The following is a 7,772-nucleotide window of genomic DNA, read 5'->3' on the forward strand; positions in this document are numbered from 1 at the left end:
CAGCAGTAAATATCAACATGAAGCAGATTATTATTGTAGATCATGCAGGGAGAACGAAGTGTAAAATATTTAACTACAGTAGTGTTTAACTATGTTCTGCATAGTGAGAAAACCTGAAGTCATTTTCAAGGTCCGCCATTTCTTACTTCTTTTCAGTCAGGTCAGGTTTCTAAACTTTCTAAATCTGTTTTGTGCTAATAAAAAGAAAATAGAATTCTACCGAGTCTCCTATGTACCTACTCCAAGACGTCTGTGAGGATCAAATGAGATGAGGCCCTGGAAAATGCTTCAGACATTTGGTTAAAGAGTAAAATGTTTTTTTTTTTTTGTTTTTTTTTAAATATATTTTATTGATATTTCACAGAGAGGAGGAAGGGAGAGAGATAGAGAGCTAGAAACGTCGATGAGAGAGAAACATCGACCAGCTGCCTCTTGCACACCCCCTACCGGGGATGTGCCCGCAACCAATGTACATGCCCTGGACCGGAATCGAACCTGGGACCTTTCAGTCCGCAGACCGACGCTCTACCACTGAGCCAAACCGGTTTTGGCTAAAGAGTAAAATGTTTGCACCTGACTATAAAGCAAATCGTGTTCCTGGGCTAAAGAAGCTGCAAGGAGGCTAGTCATTGATAGGGAGAGGAAGCCAGGCATTGCTATGTGATGTCATTACCGGCACCTACAGGGACTGTTTCAGGGCTGGGCTGTGGGCCACATTTTGTGCCATGGGGTCTTGTCAGCATAGGCTGTGATTTGGTGGGGTGTTGCTCTGCAGTGGTGGCCTGGCCTTTGTCCCATTTGGGGGAAGCTGAGTATTGCTTTGTGGGTGCCAGGCCCATGGTGTTATTTCTTTGAAAATGGCCAGTGCACCTCACAGCAGCCCCAGGTGGCCAGTACATGTCATAGTAACCAGTTGGAGGGGCACTTAGCATATTAGCCTTTTATATATATAGATTGCTAAAACTTGGAAGCAACCAAGATATCCTTCAGTATATGAATGGGTAAATAAGCTGTGGCATATATCTGATAAGGGGTTAATATCCAAAATACATAAATAACACAACACAATAGCAAAAAAACAAACAAAAAAAAAAAAACAAAACCCAATTTAAAAATGGGCAAAGGATCTGACTAGACATTTTTTTCAAAGAAAATAAATGAACAGCTAAAATGAAAAGATACTCAACATCATTAGTCATTAGGAAAATGAAAATTAAAACCAGAATGAGGTATCACCTCACTTTTATAATGGCCATTATAAAAAGAACAAGATACTACAATATATAGAGAGAACCCTAAAGATTCCACACACACACAAAAAAAAAACCCTTTTAAAATAAATGAATTTGCCGAAACCGGTTTGGCTCAGTGGTAGAGCGTCAGTCTACGGACTGAAAAGTCCCGGGTTCGATTTCGGCCAAAGGTATGTACCTTGGTTGAAGGCACGTCCCTGGTAGGGGGTGTGCAAGAGGCAGCTGGTCGATGTTTCTCTCTCATCGACGTTTCTAGCTCTCTATCTCTCTCCCTTCCTCTCTGTAAAAAAATCAATAAAATATATATATTTTAAAAATAAATGAATTCAGGAGGACCCAAGTTGGCTGCTCAGGTAGACACCTAACCGCAGCAGCACACAACAATTTCAATGGAATACAACTAAAATGTAGAGTGGACATTGCCCAGAGCTACAAGTAGTCGGCTGACTGAAAATTCTACAACAAGAAGGAAAGGGAAAACCAGAAGGAAAATCAGAGGAGCTGAAAAAAAGCCTAAGGTACGGAGACATGCTGCGCGCTCACACGCACGCGCCCGCAGAGGACGCAGCCGGAGAGGAGGAGAAGGCTGGGGGCCCCCCTGGCGTTCCCTAGCAGGAAGGAAATAAAATCCCCAGCCTGGGCTGAACCCCCAAACCAGCAGCGCTGACCCCCAGTTATGGGCCAGACCCTGGGGACCCAGGCTCGGGCAGGGGGAGACAGGACTGTGAGGTAGAATCCCAGGGGAGCGGCGAAAAGCAGGGCCCCAGGAGTCGGTCGCACATTGGGCACAGAGGACTGAATGTTGACTCTGATGCTGGATTACCCTAGTGGGAAGAAACAAAGCCTCCGGTGGTCCTGAGCCCCAATCCTGACCGCCCCTGAACTCCAGTTCTGGGCCAATCCCTGGGGACCCAAGCTCAAGCAGAGGGAGACAGGGCTGTGAGGTGGAGTCCTGGGGGAGCTGCGGAAAGCGGAGCCCCCAGAGTCCTGCACATTGCTTTCAAGGGAAGGAAGGTTGACTCTGATGCGGGATTGCCCTGGAGGGAAGGAAACAGGAGCGCCCCCAGTTTCGACTGCTCTGAACCCCAGTCCTAAGCCAGACCCTGGGGACCCAGGCTCAGGCAGGGGGAGACGGGGCTCTGAGGCGGAATCCCAGGGGAACGGCGAAAAGTGGAGCCCCCCAGAGTCACGCACACTGCGCGCAGACACGCACAATGCCTGCAGAGGACAGAATGTTGACTCTGATGCTGTATTGCCCTGGCAGGAAGAAACAAAATCTCCGGCGGTGCTGAGCTCCCCTCCTGACTGCCCTGAACTCCAGTTCTAGGCCAATCCTTGGGGACCCAGGCTCAAGCAGAGGGAGACGGGGCTGTGAGGTGGAGTCCTGGGGGAGCTGCGAAAAGCGGAGCCCCCGGAGTCATGCACACTGCATGCAGAGGACAGTCTGTTGACTCTGATCCTAGATTCCCCTAGCGGGAAGGAGAAAAAAAGCTCCAGACTGGAGGAACGCGACGAAGAGCAGGAGCCCCTGCCGGACACCGGCCAACCAGGCACCAGCAAGGAGCCGGGCGACGGGGCTCCCGGGGCGGGGGGGGGGGGAGGCAGGATGCCCCTGGGCCTTCGACTGCTGAGCGTGGGCAATGGAGCCAAGGCCAGGGGCTGCTTCCTGGGTGGCACCGACCCCGGCAACAGGCTGAAGCAGCGCAGGAGCCCGCGGAGAACAAAGGGGTGCCACAGGCCAACCTGCTGAGCTCCCAGGACAAGGAGGAAGAAACCAAAGAAGTTCTCAATGTGAAGAAATCAAGTGAGAGCAAAAGATAGTAAAATTACTTAAGAAAGAATACAAAGAAGATCTTGAAAAATCAAAGATTAAGTCAGAACTCAACTCACCAGCCAACATTGCAACATAAATGCGTGTTTTTTTTTAAAAACAGGACAGAATGTTGGAACAGCGGTGGCCAGGTCTAGAGTGGCCAGGCACAAGGCAGTGGCAGCCGGGCCCGGAGCAGCAACAGCCAGACCCCAGAGCAGCAGCAGCCAGAACCAGAGCATCAACAGCCAGCACTGGAGCAGCCAGACTTGGGGCAGTGGCAGCCAGGCCTGAGGCGGAGGCGGCCAAGCCCAGGGTGGCCAGTCCAGGAACACCCAGACCAGGAGTGGCTGGGCCCAGAGAAGCCGGGCCCAGAGCAGCCGGGTTGGGAGCAGCCAGGCCCAGAACAGCAGTATCCAAGCCCGGAGCATCCAGGCCAGGAGCGGCCAGGCTATGAGCGGCCGGGCCCAGGGCAGCCGGGCCCAGAGCAGCCGGGTCGGGTGCGGCCAGGCCTGGAGCAGCAGCAGCCAAGTCCAGAGCAACTAGATCGGGAGTGGCAGTGACCAGACCCGGAGCAGCTGGTTGTGGAACGAACCAGAGCAACAGAGGCCAGGCCCAGAGCAGCCAGACCCGGAACAGCTCGCTCCTCGCCTGCCCCTGCCCCACGGCTGCCTCTCAGACATGGATGGAAACTTTTGCGGGAACTTGAGGGTCTGCTGAATCAAGTGATGAAGGCTTAGATCTGGATGTGTTGAGTTAGTATAGCGCTGGGGTGTTGATCTGTGAGTGCCTTGGGTGGGGCCTGGATGAGGCTGGTTGACCTATTTGGAAATGTCTTTTGTGTGAAATGTATCATTGGGCATGTGGAGGTATTATTGATATGAGAAAATGCTGAGTAACTGATTTACTATCTGAAAAGGGATTTACTAACGGGGAAAGGGAGGGAGGAAGAGACTGAACATAAACTGTGCACCTATGGATGAGGACAATGGGGGATGGGGAGGGGGCGGAGGGTGGGGTGGGAACCTGGTGGAGGGGAGAAGAAATGAGGTATCTTTGTAATAATATGAACAATAAAGATTGATTTAAAAATAATAATAAAATAAATGAATTCAGTAAAGTAGCAGAATACAAAATTAATATTCATAAAATCTGTTGCATTTTTATACACTAATAATGAACTATCAGAAAGAGAACTTAAGAAAACATCATTTACAATTGCATGAAAAAAGAATAAAATACTTAGGAATAAATTTAACTAAAGAGGTAAAGACCTATAGTAAAACTATGATATTGAAGAAAAAATTGGGTGTTCACAACCGCTCTCCAATGCCTGCGTTGCCTCCAGCTCACGGAGCTCCAGCCGAAGGAGAAAGGAGGTACATAAAGAGGTCTCTATACCATGGATCCTACCAAGCAGACTACCTGCAAATCCACTGACGGCAAAGCACCAAGGAAGCCACTGGCTACAAAAGCCGCTGGGAAGAGTGTACCCTCTATTGGAGGGGTGAAGAAACCTCATCGTCACAGGCCTGGTGCAGGGCACTTCGTGACATTAGGTGTTCTCAGAAGTCCACTGAACTGATTCGTAAACTTCCCTTCCAGCGTCTGGTGGGAGAAGTTGCTCTGGAGTTCAAACGGATCTGCGCTTCCAGTGTGCAGCTATTAGTGCTTTGCAGGTAGCCAGTGAGGCATATCTGGATGGCCTTTTTGAAGACACCAACCTGTGAGCTATCCATGCCAAACGTGTAACAATTATGCCAAAAGACATCCAGCTAGCACGCCAATTGAGTCACTAGCCAGGGCTCAGGTCTTTAAGACTTTAATCCATTTTGAGTTTATTCTTGTACTAGAGGCCTGATGCATGAGTTCATGCACCAGTGGGGTCCCTCAGCCTGGCCTGCAGGATCAGGCCAAACAAGCCCTCCGACATCCCTTGAGGGGTCCCAGATTGCAAAAGGGTGCAAGGCAGACTGAGAGACCCCACCCGTGCATAACTGAACATGCTTAAGAATACACTATGATGGAAAACATTTCATTCTTTTTTTAAAAAATTTTTCTCTTCTTCCCATTATTGGTAGTTCTGAACATTAAGTACCCCACCCCCTCAATGGGGTCAAAAGGTACCTAATTATATGATTGGAAGTTGAAAATAGGGAACAGCCGAAACCGGTTTGGCTCAGTGGATAGAGCATCAGACTGCAGACTGAAAGGTCCCAAGTTTGATTCCGGTCAAGGGCATGTACCTAGGTTGTGGGCACATCCCCAGTAGGGAGTGTGCAGGAGGCAGCTGATCGATGATTTTCTATCATCGATGTTTCTAACTATCTCTCTTCCTCTCTGTAAAAAATGAACAAAATATATATTTTTTTTAAAAGAAAATAGGGGACAGAAATTAGATATCGGCAGTTTTTCCATTTTCATTTGTGTGTGAATTTTTAAAATTTAAATGCGGGGACATAAAGCATTAATGTAAGTCAAATGTTTAAGTGAAGAAGTTTCAGCAGTTTCAACTTTATAACAATACAAATAAACCTGTTAAATTTTTCTGGACAATGACAGCATTTGGATTTTCTTAAAACAAGTAAATTTCTGCCGGCACCGGTTTGGCTCGGTGGTGGAGCGTCGGTCTGCGGACTGAAAGGTCCCGGGTTCGATTCCGGTCAAGAGCATGTACCTTGGTTGCGAGCACATCCCCAGTTGGGGGTGTGCAGGAGGCAGCAGGTCAATGATTCTCTCTCATTGACGTTTCTAACTCTCTATCCCTCTCTCTTCCTCTCTGTGAAAAATCAATAAAAATATATTTAAAAAATCAAACAAAACAAGTAAATTTCTTATTGATGGCAACTAAATGGTGTTTGTAGCACTTTCATCACACAGTGCATTCCATCCATTCACTATACTTTTCTAACTTAGTTATCCTACATGCAAGTACATGAGTTTTTTAAAAATATTTTTTATTGATTTTTTGTAGAGAGGAAGGGAGAAGAATAGAGAGTCAGAAATATTGACAAGAGAGAAATTTCAATCAGCTGCCTCCTGTAGACCTCCTACTGGGGTTGTGCAAGCAACCAAGGTACATGTCTTTGACAGGAATCGAACCTGGGACCTTTCAGTCCACAGGCCGACACTCTATCCACTGAGCCAAACCAGTTAGGGCCAAATACATGTTTTTAATGTTGTCTATCTTCTGTGTTGTTCCTGTAAGTTTGGTATTAAAATACATTAAACTATTTTTAAAAAGAAAAAATTGAAGATACAATAAATGGAAAGTTATGCTGTGATCATGAATAGGAAGAATTAACATTGTTAAAATGTTCATACTACCCAAAGCAACCTACAGATTCACTATAATTCCAAACTATACTACAAGGTTATTGTAATCAAAACAGCATGGTACTGCCTGGCCACTGTTTTTCAATGGTTGAGCATCGATCTATAAACAAGGAGTACTTGGTTTTATTCCTAGTCAGGGCACATACCACAGTTGTGGGTAAATCCCCAGTAAGGAGCATGCAGGAGGCAACTGATCTGATGTTTTTCTCTCATTCTCTCATGGATGTTTCTATCTCTCTATCCCTCTCCTTTCCTCTCTCTAAAAATCAATAAAATATATATTTTTTAAAAAAAACCAGCATGGTACTGGCATAAAAACATACATAGGTTATGGAACAAAATAGAGAGCCCAGAAATAAATTCACACCTATATGATCAATTAATCTCTTCAAATGAGGCAAGAATATATAATGGAGCAAAGACAGTCTCTTCAATAAATGGTGTTGGGGAAATTGGACAGATATATGAAAAAAAAAAACCCAAAAAAAACACTAAACTAGAGCACTTTCTTACACCATATCCTATATAATAAAAGGCTAATATGCAAAGTGTACAGTCCAATGGCCAGCCATCCAACCAATCAAAGCATAATATGCTAATGACATGCTAAGGCCTCTCAACCGCTCACTATCATGTGCACTGACCACCAGGGGGCAGATGCTCCAACTGGTAGGTTAGCTTGCTGCTGGGGTCCAGCCCATCAGGACTGAGTGAGACAGGCCAGACACACCCTGGAGCCCTCCCTCAGTCCCTACCTGGCTTGCCAACCTCCTGCATCTCTCCCTGGCCCAGATCATCCACTGGCTTGTGGCCTTTTGCAATCTGGGACTCCTCAGATGTCAGAGAGCTGGTTTGGCCTGATCCTGCAGGCCAGGCTGAGGGACCCCACTGGTGCACAAATTCATGCACCAGGCCTTTAGTATAAGTATAAACTCAAAATGGATTAAAGTCTTAAAGACCTGAGCCCTGGCCAGTGACTCAGTTGGCTGGAGCATTATCCTATACACCAAAAGGTTGTGGGTTTGGTCCCCAGTCAGGGTGCATATGGAAGGCAACCTCTCCCTAAAATTAATTAAAAAATATCCTCAGGTGAGGATTATAGAAAAATAAAGAAAATACTTAAAGACCTGAAACCATAAAACTCCGAGAAGAAAATATATGCAGTAAACTCTGTGATATTGCTCTGAACAATATATATTTTTTTGATATGTCTCCTCAGGTATGGGTTACAAATGAAAAAATAAATATATAGGACTACACTAAACAAAGATTTTTGCACAACAAAGCAAGCCATCAACAAAATGAAAAGAACTGAAACCGGTTTGGTTCAGTGGATAGAGCATCGGCTGTGGACTGAAAGGTCCTGGGTTCAA

The 7,772-nt window shown here is 46.3% G+C and overlaps 1 pseudogene; it reads left to right on the top strand.

Annotated features, from left to right (window-relative positions):
* The first annotated feature begins 4,387 nt into the window (after nt 1-4,387).
* Nucleotides 4,388-4,862, top strand: LOC118704845 (annotated as a pseudogene).
* Nucleotides 4,863-7,772: the final 2,910 nt, after the last annotated feature.

This window comes from Pipistrellus kuhlii, unplaced genomic scaffold (assembly GCF_014108245.1).
Source record: "Pipistrellus kuhlii isolate mPipKuh1 unplaced genomic scaffold, mPipKuh1.p scaffold_m20_p_48, whole genome shotgun sequence".
NCBI classification, from domain to species: domain Eukaryota; kingdom Metazoa; phylum Chordata; class Mammalia; order Chiroptera; family Vespertilionidae; genus Pipistrellus; species Pipistrellus kuhlii.